Below are 16,246 nucleotides of genomic sequence, written 5' to 3'. Positions count from 1 at the left end.
CGGGGCGGCGCGCGCGGCAGCGGCGGCGGCGGGTGAGAGAGAGGAGGCGAGGGGGGGTATATATGAGGGGGGTGCTTGGAGGAGGGGCCAAGCCGGGCGGCGGCGTAGCCGGGGCGGACACCGGCGGCGATCCCGTCTCCGGGACGGAGACGACGGGCGGCGGGGTTGGGCCGTCGGCTGGGCCTTTGGCCCAGTCGGCGCGCGGGCGTTCTTTTTTTTTTAAATAAGTCCCGCGAAGAAAAAAATGCGTAGAAACATAAATAAAAATCAGAAAAATATGAAATAAATTTTCCCCGTCTAGTTAGAAAATCTAGAATAGGGTGAACATTTTTAAAATCAAAAATAAATATTTTGAAAGCATGCATATTTTTAAATGCAATAAAAATTACAAATAAAATCCAAATAAATTTCAAATAATGATCTTAACATTTTTCCTCCAGTATTTCAATTGTTTTGGAGAAGTCATATTTTCTCCTCTCATTTATTTTAAGAATGAAATAGTTTTCCGGAGAGAAAAATAATTAAAATCCCAATTCTCGTTTGAGAAATCAAATATGAAAATTCGAGAAAATCCCCAACTCTCTCCGAGGGTCCTTGAGTTGCTTAGGATTTATCGAGGATTTGTCAAAATGCAATAAAACATGATATGCAATGATGATCTATATATAACATACCAAATTGGAAATTTGGGATGTTACAAACTTTGTCCATGAATTTCATAAACACTTTGTTCATGAGGTGGACAAAATATGCGGGGGCGTTCGTCAATCCAAAAGGCATCACTGTGAACTCATATAATCCGTATCTGGAGGTGAATGTTGTCTTAGGGATATCTTCTGTCCGTACTTTCAACTGATGATATCCCGATCTCAAATCAATTTTTGAGAACACCTTGGCTTGTGCGAGCTGGTAAAACAAATCATTTATCCGTGGCATCGGATATTTGTTTTTGATGGTGACCATATTGAGAGCTCGATAGTCTATACACAGTCTCAGTGTCCCATCCTTTTTCTTGGCGAATAACACTGGCGATCCCCAAGGTGAGGAGCTGGCTCGAATAAATCCTTTGTCCAGTAATTCCTTTATCTGCTTCTTCAATTCTACCAACTCTGAGGGTGCCATTCTATAAGGTTTCTTATAGATGGGAGTGGTGCCAGGTGCTAGTTCAATGCTGAACTCTATCTCTCGGTCTGGTGGCATGCCTGGTAGTTCTTCAGGAAATACGTCAGGAAATTCGCATACCACTGGAACTTTTCTCAGTTCTGAAATGTCCACTTTGTTCAACTTTGGTTGCCGTGACTGTCGTCTCTCTTGAGCTGTAACCTTTATTGTCTTGCCGTGATGATGAGTGAGAATCAAAGTCCGATTGAAACAATCAATAAATCCTTTGTTGGTGGTCAACCAGTCCATCCCTAGGATGACATCCAATCCTTTATTTTCCAACACGATGTGATTAGCCGAGAACTTTAGTCCTTCGAACTCAATGACCACTCCTTGACAGTAACTCTGAGCGATCTGCTTATTCCCGGGGGACTTGATGATCATAGATTTTTCCAAGGGAAGTATCGGAAAACCATGTTGCAAAACAAAACTCTTCGAAATGAACGAGTGAGAAGCTCCAGAATCAAACAAAACCGTGGCAGGTACTGTGTTGACAGGGAACGTACCGAGCACGATGTCTGGGGCATTCTGCACTTCTTCCCTGGTCACATGGTTCAGGTGACCCTTCTTGTGATTGTTGTTGTGATTGAAATTGTTGCGCTTGGGGGGTGGATTGTTTCCACCATTGTTCGGCTTGGGGGCCGAGTTCCTTGGCTTTGGGCACTGTTTGGCATAGTGCCCTTCTTCACCACAAGCATAGCAAGTGACCCCAGGACGGTAGGTGAAGTCCTTGTCCCTGGAATGAAACTGTCTGGTTGGCCTTAGATCAGTAGTCGTGGATTTTCTCGCTACATTCCTCGGAACCTCAGTCTTGCTTTGACTGTTGCGAGCAAGAGTCGTCTTGTCCCTCTTTCACTTACGAATATCTTCCAGACTGCGGCGCTCATTCTCCAAGGTAATGGCCTTGTCAACCAGAGTTTTGAAATCTGGGAAAGTGTGTACGACCAGTTGGCATCTTAGTGCTAGCGCCAAGCCGTCCAGAAATTTTTCCATCCTTTTGTTCTCAATCATATGCTCATCGTAAGCGTAATGGGATAGCTGGGTAAACTGACCGTTGTATTCTGTCACTGACATGCCTCTCCGCTTGAGGTCATCAAATTCTCTTTTCTTGATTTTTATGATGCTCCTGGGGATGTGTGCCCCACGAAATCCTTCCTTAAACTCCTCCCAGGTGATGTTGTGTTCACCGGGATGCATGTGTAGGAAGTTCTCCCACCATGCTGCAGCTGCTCCAGTGAGGTAGTGGGGTGCATAAAGCACCTTCTCATGATCAGAACATTGATCAATAATCAACTTTCTTTCGATGTCACGAAGCCAGTCATCGGCTTCAAGTGGCCTACCAGTGTGAGCAAACGTTGAAGGGCGAGTCTTCTATAATTCAGACAACTTGGAGTGTGGTTGATATGGCTCACGGTGGTTTCCCATATTGATGATGTGATTCATCATCTCTTGGTGCTGTTGCTGGCTTTGTTCGAAGAGGTGGCATACTTGGGATAAGGCTGCTTCGCTGTCCTGTTGACTAGACTGTCCCTGAGTGAAGTTGTTGCTGGTCTGTGTTCCATAAACTTCTTCTGGTTGATTGGGCATGGAACGAGTCCACGGACGAGACATTTTCCACTCTGGGGTATTATTTTGCAAAACTCATGAGAAGAACTGTGTGGCACAAGGAAAATCTTGCAAAGACAAAATTTTAAAAGACCTCAAGATTTTTCAAGAACATAAACAATTTCGCACGGAGAAGGACTGCTTAGCACATATCTTACACGCGAAACGCAAACATACGATACAACACTCAGGACATGCGTACACATTCCTGACATGTTATTTAGACTAGCATACTCCTCCGGAATGTAGCGCACACAACTACTACAAACTTAAGTACATAAAACATAACATACATGCAGGCGCAACGCGCGGCTACTAAGCGCACTCAGTCGAAGATGGTGAGGATGTCCTTTCCCTTGCCGAGGGTAAGACCCAGCGGTGCAGGAGACTCAACCTCCACCTCCTCCCTAGTAGGCTCCAGGCGCGTAGCACTGCGCTGAGTTGATGGCGCGGGAGCGACAGGCGGCCGTGCGGGTGCGGCAGGCGGTGCAGCTCTGACTGGAGTAGGAGCGATGACTCGGTCGAACTCCTCAGTGGTAGGCAGACGGCGAGCAGTGGCCAAAATGGCCGGTGAATAAGATGCCGAGGATGAGACGAATGTCAGTGGCGGTGCCATGTGGAGAAGCTCCTTCCTGCTGGCAGGACCGCCACAAACTAGGTCCATGCGGGCAGCCACAAGATCGTCCACGAGGTTGTCGAAAGATTCCTCCAGAGCTTTGAGGTACTCGACAAGCATCTCGATAGCTTCGTCCCACTCTCCCCTATGGCAGGCGAATGCATAGTGACAAGTATATGGCACATGGCATGGGAGGTAGTGGTAGCGACGAGTCTTCATCATAGGAAGGATGTCCCGAAGGCGAGCTATCGCCTCACGGGCGGCCATCTGCATGGCATGCCTCTCCGTAGGCATGGCTCTTCCCACAAAACGGAAGTGGCGAGACGCAGAACGTCCTCCCTTGAATTGCACCACGGCTTGGTGCATAGACACGTCGTCTCTGAGCTTGTGCTGGTAAAGCGTGAACTCCGGACGAGTCGCTGGCCCGATCACGAGCTTGGTGATGGAGACGAGGAGTTTGACAAACCCCTCGGGCACATTAGTGAACACCCGAGTTTCGCAGTCGTTGCCAGCCATCTACAAAAGTAGGCAAAGATTCTGAGTAGTCAAATCATAAATTTATGATGACCAACAGAAAATAGCTACATTTGCAAAATGCTGAAAAAGTACCAAAGACGCTAATAACTGATTAGCGATCGCACCTAGTGGCTTCCTACAGTCAGCCTGGCTCTGATACCAAGCTTGTCATGACCGGTTTTCCAATAAAAATATTTATTGAGAAATCGATCCCTTTTACAGACTAGTAGAGAATAATCCCTCTTACTGGTAGACAAAATCTTGATCACAGAAGAAAAATACCAGGAGTACTAGATATAATACAAGGTTGAGCGGAGACTGCTCAACAATTTATTACAAACACGCCAATAATAAATAAAGGCGGATAGGGTGGCATAATTGCTAACTCACGATAAAGGCGGTGGTGGAAAAAATATCACAGCGAAGTGGGTGACATGACTCCTGAATCTAACAACTCTTCGAGCGTCGGAGTGAGGCTCGAGGATACTTATTGTGGGTGGCAGAAGCGTATATAAAACAAGTGACCAATATCCAGGATCGCACGGGACTGACTGGGACTCCTCTAGGCGTCGGACTCACTATCAAACTCTTCATCCATGAGGTCGCCTTCGTCAACATCTGGCCAAATCAATAAGCCAGGTGAGTACTATGAAAGTACTCGCAAGACAGTTCAGACTTAAGATATAACAAATGTAAACAAGATGCATATGAACAGATTAACAAGTGCACATAGACAATGAGATAATAATGCATGGGAAATAAAAGAGAAGTCGGGCGGTAGTCCTCCCGAAATCCCAAGAAATACTGAGGGCCAATCGAGTGTCTGAAAGACTCCTCGGAAGGTGTGACACCCAAAATTTTTATTTTTGGTTTTATCAAAATCTTTTATTTGATTTGAGGAGGGTATTTAAAATTTTCTTCTAAAAGAACTTCCCCTCTCAAAATATTTCCTCTTATGACAAGTGTTTTGTTTTGGATTCACCCTAGACTTGATTGTTGGTCTTGGAGGTTTTTCATCCCATGTTGGCTCAAGGGTTTTTCTTTTGGAAAAATATTTTTTGAAAACCTTTTAAATAATCCTATGACATTTGGTGTGATCTTCTCCCTCTTTTCAAGATCCCTCTTGCCATGACCCAAGTGGAAATCCCCTCCCATAAGCCATCCCCCATCTTTGTGTCAAGTTATTCTTCAAATCCAGCAAGTTGGACCTCTCCTTATATTTGTTTCCATTTATTTCCTCTCAAAAATAATTTCTGCCCTCTACTCTAGCTCTTGGAGGTTTTCAAAGGAACTACCATTTCTACTTTGAATTTGGCCTCCAAACAAGTTTCCCTAGCTAGTATTTAGAGCCCCCAACCAGGATCCATGAAGATCCACTGGTCTCCAGTTCAAATATTTCAAATTGTGCTTGCTGCAAGTTTGGACCAGATTTGCCAAATTTGATGAAATTCATTTGAATTCTTCTCCTAAAAATCTGAGAAAATTCAGGCAGCCTCTAGGTGCATTGAGAGGTCACCTCACCAAGTCCCAGCTCCAGAAAAAAAAATCTTCATGCCAAATCATTTCGTCGAACACCTGACTGGCACTGTTTCTATAATGTTCAGTCAAGTTCAGTTCACTGTTTCAGGAACACTGTCGTTTTCTTCAGAGCCCGACGTCGATCTCGCCAGTGTCGCGGTGGCGCCTTGCTCCCTGTCCTCTCCTTCTTATCCCTGCGCCGCACGATCTCCTGGAGCCTTGCGGGCATCGGCGATGAGCAGGCGGAGGTGCGCCACCCCGTGAGCGACGGCAGCGGCGGCTTTGCGGCTGCCAGAGAGAGGCGCAGCGCGGACGGCGCCGCCCAGCGCGCCCAAGCCACCCGAGGCCGCCGCGTGGCCCTCCACTCACCCGTGCGCGCTGCCATCCTTCGTCGTGAACTGCTAGGCGCGGAGCGCGCTCTCTGCCGCCGTCGTGCCCGTACGGCCGCCCCGTCGAGGCTCGGCGCATTACGCCTGCCCGACCGAAGTTTAGTGGTGGAATGGCACCAGTGAACCTCCCTGATGCTGCCTGGCCACTTAAACTCCCTATCCAACCTCTGCCTCACCGTAATCGCTCGCCGGAGAAATCCCGTTCACGGCCACCCCCTCGGATCGCCTATAAATAGAGGCCCCGAGCTCGAACTCGAACTCACACCACCCCTACGCACCACCAATACCACGCCAAGCCACTGGTAGAGCCACGAGGGAGCCTTCTTCCCCAACTCCGGCCGCCTCGACCCGCCACGGGACCCAGCTCGATTCGCTCCCGTGCGTGCACCTCTACCCCTCAGCTCTTGCCAGTAGCCTTCTAATGCATCCACTCTCCTGACCCGCGCTTCAATTTGGAGTTTGCAGCACCCACCGGAGTTCTCCACCACCGCCCGAATCACCGTCCGCCGGAGAAAGTGTCGCCGTCGACGTGGTGCTCTCCGAGGACCAAGTCCACCACCCACCGACGCGGAAGAACACGCTGAACCTCTTGGTACCCTCCGATCTCCCTGTCTCGCCGTGGTTCGACGCCGGCGACCGCCGCAGCCTTCGGGCGCCGGTGAGCTCCGTTGGCCGTTTTTAAACCTGACCTATGGACCCCCCCCCCCGTAGGCCTCTCTTCTCTCTCTCCCTCGAACCGTTTTCTGTTGGCGCCTTCGGGCAAATGCGCTTTCCCTTCGGGCTGGCGCATTTCTTTCCGAACCGTTTTCTGTTTTCTCAGTTGAGTCCCTGGATCTTTTCTGTTTCATCACAGATTAGTCCCTGGACTAAAACCCTTATAACTTTTTAATAAAAGATGATTTTTGATTGATTCTTTTTCTGTCAGTCTTGTATTTTGTCTAGTTTTTTATAGTATTTATTTGAAAAAAATTTGGAACAATTTTTATGCACGCGTTGATTTTCACGTAAGTGTACGTTTTCGCTATACCATAGGTTCCGGGAGAGGTGACGGAGCCGCGAACTTCCCGAGCTAGACTCCGACTTCTCCGAACCAGGCAAGCATGTTTGAACCTTTGATATGATAGGTGTTTTGCATGTTTGCTTGAATGGTTTGTGCATGGCATATGAGCATCGGTGAGTATCTCGTTGCATGCCTAGTTACTGTGATCTCTGATAAGAGATGGCCTAGTCATGTGGTGACATGAAAGGCAGTAGGGTGGTATTGTTGTAGCATGCCAGCCTTACGACATCCGATAAACTCCGACGTTAACGTGGACTGAGTCACGTTATCGTTCTTCCCCTTTCGTGCTGCCACATGTTTCCTGCAAAGGATACGGTTTAGTAAGTTGGTAACCTCTTTCCGTGTACACACCAAATAGAGGGGCCGGGATGAGGGTTCCATGGCCCTAGATTAAAGCCAGTCATCCGGTCAGGGGGCATGGGTGTTTCCGGTTGGGACCGAGAGGGGGGCACCCCTTAGAGCGCGCGTATATAAATTTGATCCCATGCTACGCGAGGTTGTAGCCTCCCCGTCTCAAGGTTTTTCTTGAACGTTGCCGAGGGTGATTCCTGGCTTCGGAATGTTGAATGGGTGTGTACTGGTTAGATGTGTTTCTTCCAAAACACCGTAAACGGAACTAGTCCCCGTGACTACTGAAATCCGTTGGCTGTGGTTAAAGTACAAACTCTGCAGAGTCAAATCCTTCCGATTCATCGTGTCCGTGATCAAGGACCATGGCCAGTATATCCATATCTATGTCAGTCCTCGTGGTAAATCCACGGTGAACAAGCTTGAGTGGTATACTCGTTTGAATTGTTATTCCTGTGGATGGACTAATCTTTATCACGTATCTGAATATTTAGTTGTTGTGGTATTAAATTCATGAGCTGCTAAATTATTAAGTTGTGAAATATAAGCCCTTTATGTGATGTCGCTCAGACGTCCGACTGTGGCATGTCCGTTATTTACTTTTGATATAAGCCCTTTATGTGATATCGCGCAGACGTACGACTGTGGCATGTTCGTTATTTACTTTTGATATAAGCCCTTTATGTGATGTCGCTCAGACGTCCGACTGTGGCATGTCTGTTATTTATTTTTGATATAAGCCCTTTATGTGATGTCGCTCAGACGTCCGACTGTGGCACTCTTGTCTTTTACTTTCAATATAAGCCCTTTATGCGATGTCGCTTCAGACGTCCGACTGTGGCACGCACTGTCTTTTATATTCTATTATAAACCCTTTATGAGGTGTCGCCTTGACGCCCGACTGCGGCATTTTTGTTTCATTTTACCCTTCCAAGGAGTCTTTCAGACACTCGATTGGCCCTCAGTATTACTTTGGGATTTCGGGAGGACTACCGCCCGACTTCTCTTTTATTTCCCATGCATCATTATCTCATTGTCTGAGTGCGCTTGTTAATCTGTTCATATGCATCATGTTTACATTTGTTATATCTTATGTCCGAACATTCTTGCGAGTACTTTCATAGTACTCACCTGGCTTGTTGATTTTGCCAGATCTTGACGAAGGCCATCTCATGGATGAAGAGTTTGATAGTGAGTCCGACGCCTAGAGGAGTCCCAGTCAGTCCCGTGCGATCCTGGATATTGGTCACTTGTTTTATATACACTTCCGCCACCCGCAATAAGTATCCTCGAGCCTCACTCCGACGCTCGAAGAGTTGTTAGATTCAGGAGTCATATCACCCACTTCGCTGTGATATTTCCACCACCGCCTTGATCGTGAGTTAGTAATTATGCCACGCTATCCGCCTTTATGTATTATTGGCGTGTTTGTAATAAATTGTTGAGCAGTCTCCGCTCAACCTTGTATTATATCTAGTACTCCTGGTATTTTCTTCTGTGATCAAGATTTTGTCTACCAGTAAGAGGGATTATTCTCTACTGGTCCGTAAAAGGGATCGATTTCTCAATAAATATTTTTATTGGAAAACCGGTCGTGACAAGCTTGGTATCAGAGCCAGGCTGACTGTAGGAAGCCACTAGGTGTGATCGCTAATCGGTTATTAGCATCTTTGGTGCTTTTTCAGCATTTTGCAAATGTAGCTATTTTTTGTTGGTCATCATAAATTTATGATATGACTACTCAGAATTTTTGCCTACTTTTGTAGATGGCTGGCAGCAACTGCGAGACTCGGCTGTTCACTAATGTGCCCGAGGGGTTTGTCAAACTCCTCGTATCCATCACCAAGCTCGCGATCGGGCAAGCGACTCGTCCGGAGTTCACGCTTTACCAGCACAAGCTCAGCGACGACGTGTCTATGCACCAAGCCGTGGTGCAATTCAAGGGAGGACGTTCTGCGTCTCGTCACTTCCGTTTTGTGGGAAGAGCCATGCCTACGGAGAGGCATGCCATGCAGATGGCCGCCCGTGAGGCGATAGCTCGCCTTCGGCATATCCTTCCTGTGATGAAGACTCGTCGCTACCGCTACCTCCCATGCCATGTGCCATATACTTGTCACTATGCATTCGCCTGCCATAGGGGAGAGCGGGATGAAGCTATCGAGATGCTTGTCGAGTACCTCAAAGCTCTGGAGGAACCTTTCGACGACCTCGTGGACGATCTTGTGGCTGCCCGCATGGACCTAGTTCGGGGCGGTCCTGCCAGCAGGAAGGAGCTTCTCCACATGGCACCGCCACTGACATTCGTCTCGTCCTCGGCATCTTATTCACCGGCCATTTTGGCCACTGCTCGCTGTCTGCCTACCACTGAGGAGTTCGACCGAGTCATCGCTCATACTCCAGTCAGAGCTGCACCGCCTGCCGCACCCGCACTGCCGCCTGTCGCTCCCGCACCATCACCTCAGCGCAGTGCTACGCGCCTGGAGCCTACTAGAGAGGAGGTGGAGGTTGAGTCTCCTGCACCGCTGGGTCTTGCCCTCGGCAAAGGGAAGGCAATCTTCACCATCTCCGACTGAGTGCGCTTAGTAGCCGCGTGTTGTGTCTGCATGTATGTTATGTTTTTTATGTGTACTTAAGTTTGTAGTAGTTGTGTGCGCTGCATTCCGGAGGAGTGTGCTAGTCTAAATAACATATCAGGAATGTGTACGCACGTCCTGAGTGCTATATCGTATGTTTGCATTTCGCGTGTAAGATATGTGCTAAGCAGTCCTTCTCCGTGCGAAATCGTTTATGTTCTTGAAAAATCTTGAGGTCTTTTAAAATTTTGTCTTTGCAAGATTTTCCTTGTGCCACACAGTTCTACTCATGAGGTTTGCAAAATAATACCCCAGAGTGGAAAATGTCTCGTCCGTGGACTCGTTCCATGCCCAATCAACCAGAAGAAGTTTATGGAACACAGACCAGCAACAACTTCACTCAGGGACAGTCTAGTCAACACGGCAGCGAAGCAGCCTTATCCCAAGTATGCCGCCTCTTCGAACAAAGCCAGCAACAACACCAAGAGAGGATGAATCACGTCATCAATATGGGAAACCACCGTGAGCCATATCAACCACACTCCAAGTTGTCTGAATTACAGAAGACTCGCCCTTCAACGTTTGCTCACACTGATAGGCCACTTGAAGCCGATGATTGGCTTCGTGACATCGAAAGAAAGTTGATTATTGCTCAATGTTCTGATCATGAGAAGGTGCTTTATGCACCCCACTACCTCACTGGAGCAGCTGCAGCATGGTGGGAGCACTTCCTACACATGCATCCCAGTGAACACAACATCACCTGGGAGGAGTTTAAGGAAGGCTTTCGTGGGGCACACATCCCCAGGAGCATCATAAAAATCAAGAAAAGAGAATTTGATGACCTCAAGCAAAGAGGCATGTCAGTGACAGAATACAATGGTCAGTTTACCCAGCTATCTCGTTATGCCTACGATGAACATATGACTGAGAACAAAAGGATGGAGAAATTTCTGGACGGCCTGGCGCCAGCATTAAGATGCCAACTGGTCGTACACACGTTCCCGGATTTTAAAACTCTGGTTGACAAGGCCATTACTTTGGAGAATGAGCGCCGCAGTCTGGAAGATATTCGTAAGCGAAAGAGGGACAAGACGACTCTTGCTCGCAACAGTCAAAGCAAGACAGAGGTTCCGAGGAATGAAGCGAGAAAATCCACAACTACTGATCTAAGGCCAACCAGACAGTTTCATTCCAGGGACAAGGACTTCACCTACCGTCCAGGGGTCACTTGCTATGCTTGTGGTGAAGAAGGGCACTATGCCAAACAGTGCCCAAAGCCAAGGAACTCGGCCCCCAAGCCGAACAATGGTGGAAAACAATCCAGCCCCCAAGCGCAACAATTTCAATCCCAACAACAATCACAGGAAGAGTCACCTGAACCATGTGACCAGGGAAGAAGCGCAGAATGCCCAGACATCGTGCTCGGTACGTTCCCTGTCAACACAGTACCTGCCACGGTTTTGTTTGATTCTGGAGCTTCTCACTCGTTCATTTCGAAGAGTTTTGTTTTGCAACATGGTTTTCCGATACTTCCCTTGGAAAAATCTATGATCATCAAGTCCCCCGGGAATAAGCAGATCGCTCAGAGTTACTGTCGAGGAGTGATCATTGAGTTCGAAGGACTAAAGTTCCCGGCTAATCTCATCGTGTTGGAAAATAAAGGATTGGATGTCATCCTAGGGATGGACTGGTTAACCACCAACAAAGGATTTATTGACTGTTTCAATCGGACTGTGATTCTCACTCATCATCACGGCAAGACAATAAAAGTTACCACTCAAGAGAGACCACGGTCACGACAACCAAAGCTGAACAAAGTGGACATTTCAGAACTAAGAAAAGCTCCAGTGGTATGCGAATTTCTTGACGTATTTCCTGAAGAACTACCAGGCATGCCACCAGACCGAGAGATAGAGTTCAGCATTGAACTAGCACCTGGCACCACTCCCATCTATAAGAAACCTTATAGAATGGCACCCTCAGAGTTGGTAGAATTGAAGAAGCAGATAAAGGAATTACTAGACAAAGGATTTATTCGAGCCAGCTCCTCACCTTGGGGATCGCCAGTGTTATTCGCCAAGAAAAAGGATGGGACACTGAGACTGTGTATAGACTATCGAGCTCTCAATATGGTCACCATCAAAAACAAATATCCGATGCCATGGATAAATTATTTGTTTTACCAGCTCGCACAAGCCAAGGTGTTCTCAAAAATTGATTTGAGATCGGGATATCACCAATTGAAAGTACGGACAGAAGATATCCCTAAGACAGCATTCACCTCCAGATACGGCTTATATGAGTTCATAGTGATGCCTTTTGGACTGACGAACGCCCCCGCATATTTTGTCCACCTCATGAACAAAGTGTTTATGAAATTCATGGACAAGTTTGTTGTGGTATTCATTGACGATATTCTGGTATATTCATGGACACCAGAAGAGCATGCTGAGCATCTCAAAATTGTTTTGGGAGAATTAAGGAAACATAAATTGTACGCCAAATTTAGCAAGTGTGAATTTTGGCTAAGGCAAGTTGGTTTCCTAGGCCATATATTAAAACAAGAAGGCGTGGCCGTAGACCCAGAAAAGGTCAAAGCCATACTTGACTGGAAACCACCAGCCAACGTGATAGATGTACGGAGTTTCCTTGGAATGGCTGGATATTCCCGGAGATTTATTGAAGGATTCTCCACTGTGGCAAAACCAATGACCCAGTTGCTCAAGAAAGACAAGAAATTTGTATGGGCGGAAGCATGCGAGAAGAGCTTCCAAGAACTCAAGAAGAAACTAACAACAGCACCAGTTTTGACCGTGCCAGACATACACAAGAGTTTTGAAGTGTATTGTGATGCGTCCCGGAAGGGCCTCGGATGGGTGCTGATGCAGGATGGCAAAGTTGTCGCTTATGCTTCCAGGCAACTACGGAAGCATGAGGAAAATTATCCTACTCATGACTTGGAGCTAGCAGCCGTCATCCATGCACTCAAAGAGTGGAGACACTTTCTGTTGGGAAACCGTTGTGAAATATATACGGACCATAAGAGCCTTAAATATATTTTCACACAACCAGAGCTAAATTTACGGCAGCGACGCTGGTTAGAATTGGTCAAGGACTATGATGTCGGCATTCACTATCATCCAGGGAAGGCCAATGTAGTGGCAGATGCTCTTAGTCGGAACCCCAGCCCGGGCAACGACAGTCCACAAAACTTGAGGCCTGAGTTTCAGAAGGAGTTTGCTAGACTCAACATGGTGTTAATCTCTGAGGGCACCATATCAAATCTGGAGTTACATCCCACCCTAATGGAGGAAATTAAAAAGGCTCAGCAGAGACATCCCAGCATCAAAGGTATAAAGAGAAAAATGAGCCTTGGCAAGGCTTCAGAGTTCGTCGCAGACAATGAAGGAATATTATGGTACGGGGACAGACTTTGCGTACCTAACATTGAGGAACTCAAGCAACAAATCCTAACCGAAAGCCACACAGCTCCATACTCGATCCACCCTGGAGGAACCAAAATGTACAAAGACATTCAGGAATATTTTGGTGGCACGGTATGAAGAGGGATATAGCCGCATTCATTGCTTGTTGCGACTCATGTCAGCGCATAAAAGCCGAGCATCAAAAGCCAGCAGGACTGCTACAGCCAAACCAGATACCTGAGTGGAAATGGGATGAAATTGGAATGGACTTCATCGTCGGACTACCTCGATCTCAACGCGGAAATGACGCCATATGGGTCCTGACAGATAGGCTAACCAAGGTTGCCCATTTCATTCCCGTGAAGACGACCTACTCCACTCAAAGGCTTGCCAAGCTTTATCTCTCCCGTATAGTTTGTTTACATGGAGTCCCAACGACCATAATATCCGACCGAGGCACTCAATTTGTCTCTAGATTTTGGGATCACCTACAACAAGCTCTAGGCACGCAACTAGCATTCAGTACAGCATACCACCCTCAAACGGATGGACAAACGGAACGCGTGAACCAAATCCTTGAGGACATGCTGAGAGCCTGTGTGCTCACCTATGGATCCAGTTGGGAAGAAAGTTTGCCATATGCCAAGTTTGCTTACAACAACAGTTACCAAGCCAGCTTACAAATGGCACCCTTTGAAGCATTGTACGGACGGAGGTGTCGTACCCCACTGAATTGGTCAGAAACAGCTGACAGTCGTATCTTCGGCCCAGACATGCTCAAGGAGGCCGAGGAGAAGGTTAAACAGATCAGGGACAGACTCAAGACAGCTCAAAGCCGACAGAAGAGCTATTACGATCAAAAACATCATGAGGTCAGCTTTGAACCCGGTGATTATGTATACCTATGAGTGTCCCCTATGAGAGACCTGCAACGGTTCAAAATTAAGGGGAAGCTAGCCCCAAGGTTTATTGGACCATTCAGTGTGATTGCACGAAGAGGCACAGTAGCCTACCAGCTAGACCTACCCAAGGAGCTGTCAGACGTCCATGACGTGTTCCACGTCTCACAATTGAGAAAATGTCTGAGTAACCCGGAGAAGCATGTATCTCATGAGAGCATTGATGTACAACCAGATCTCACCTACAGAGAGCGGCCAGTAAAGATTTTGGAAGAGTCTGAACGGAGGACCCGTCAGAAAACAACAAAAAATTTCAAGATTCAGTGGAGCAACCACACCGAGGATGAAGCTACATGGGAAAGGGAAGACTTGCTCCAGGCAGAGTATCCATATCTATTTGAGGATCAGCAGAAATCTCGGGGAGGAGATTTTTCCTAAGGGGGTAGGTGTTGTGACACCCAAAAATTTTATTTTTGGTTTTATCAAAATCTTTTATTTGATTTGAGGAGGGTATTAAAATTTTTCTTCTAAAAGAACTTCCCCTCTCAAAATATTTCCTCTTATGACAAGTGTTTTGTTTTGGATTCACCCTAGACTTGATTGTTGGTCTTGGAGGTTTTTCATCCCATGTTGGCTCCAGGGTTTTTCTTTTGGAAAAATATTTTTTGAAAACCTTTTAAATAATCCTATGACATTTGGAGTGATCTTCTCCCTCTTTTCAAGATCCCTCTTGCCCTGACCCAAGTGGAAATCCCCTCCCATAAGCCATCCCCCATCTTTGTGTCAAGTTATTCTTCAAATCCAGCAAGTTGGACCTCTCCTTATATTTGTTTCCATTTATTTCCTCTCAAAGATAATTTCTGCCCTCTACTCTAGCTCTTGGAGGTTTTAAAAGGAACTACCATTTCTACTTTGAATTTGGCCTCCAAACAAGTTTCCCTAGCTAGTCCTTAGAGCCCTCAACCAGGATCCATGAAGATCCACTGGTCTCCAGTTCAAATATTTCAAATTGTGCTTGCTGCAAGTTTGGACCAGATTTGCCAAATTTGTTGAAATTCATTTGAATTCTTCTCCTAAAAATCTGAGAAAATTCAGGCAGCCTCTGGGTGCATTGAGAGGTCCCCTCACCAAGTCCCAGCTCCAAAAAAAAAAATCTTCATGCCAAATCATTTCGTCGATCACCTGACGGGCACTGTTTCTATAATGTTCAGTCAAGTTCAGTTAACAGTTTCAGGAACACTTTCGTTTTCTTCAGAGCCCGACGTCGATCTCGCCAGTGCCGCGGTGGCGCCTTGCTCCCTGTCCTCTCCTTCTTATCCTACGCCGCACGATCTCCTGGAGCCTTGCGGGCATCGGCGACGAGCAGGCGGAGGTGCGCCACCCCGTGAGCGACGGCAGCGGCGCCTTTGCGGCTGCCAGAGAGAGGCGCAGCGCGGACGGCGCCGCCCAAGCCACTCGAGGCCGCCGCGTGGCCCTCCACTCACCCGTGCGCGCTGCCATCCTTCGTCGTGAACTGCTAGGCGCGGAGCGCACTCTCTGCCGCCATCGTGCCCGTACGGCCGCCCCGTCGAGGCTCGGCGCATTACGCCTTGCCCGACCGAAGTTTAGTTGTGGAACGGAACCAGTGAACCTCCCTGATGCTGCCTGGCCACTTAAACTCCCTATCCAACCTCTGCCTCGCCGTAATCGCTCGCCGGAGAAATCCCGTTCACGGCCACCCCCTCGGATCGCCTATAAATAGAGGCCCCGAGCTCGAACTCGAACTCACACCACCCCTACGCACCACCAATACCACGCCAAGCCACTGGTAGAGCCACGAGGGAGCCTTCTTCCCCAACTCCGGCCGCCTCGACCCGCCACGGGACCCAGCTCGATTCGCTCCCGTGCGTGCACCTCTACCCCTCAGCTCTTGCCAGTAGCCTTCTAATGCATCCACTCTCCTGACCCGCACTTCAATTTGGAGTTTGCAGCACCCACCGGAGTTCTCCACCACCGCCCGAACCACCGTCCGCCGGAGAAAGTGTCGCCGTCGACGTGGTGCTCTCCGACGACCAAATCCACCACCCACCGACACGGAAGAACACACTGAACCTCTTGGTACCCTCCGATCTCCCTGTCTCGCCGTGGTTCGAC

This window comes from Triticum aestivum, chromosome 1D (genome assembly GCF_018294505.1).
Source record: "Triticum aestivum cultivar Chinese Spring chromosome 1D, IWGSC CS RefSeq v2.1, whole genome shotgun sequence".
In the NCBI taxonomy this organism is placed as follows: domain Eukaryota; kingdom Viridiplantae; phylum Streptophyta; class Magnoliopsida; order Poales; family Poaceae; genus Triticum; species Triticum aestivum.
The sequence above is the reverse complement of the archived record's forward strand: the minus strand, read 5'-3'. Positions refer to the sequence as shown.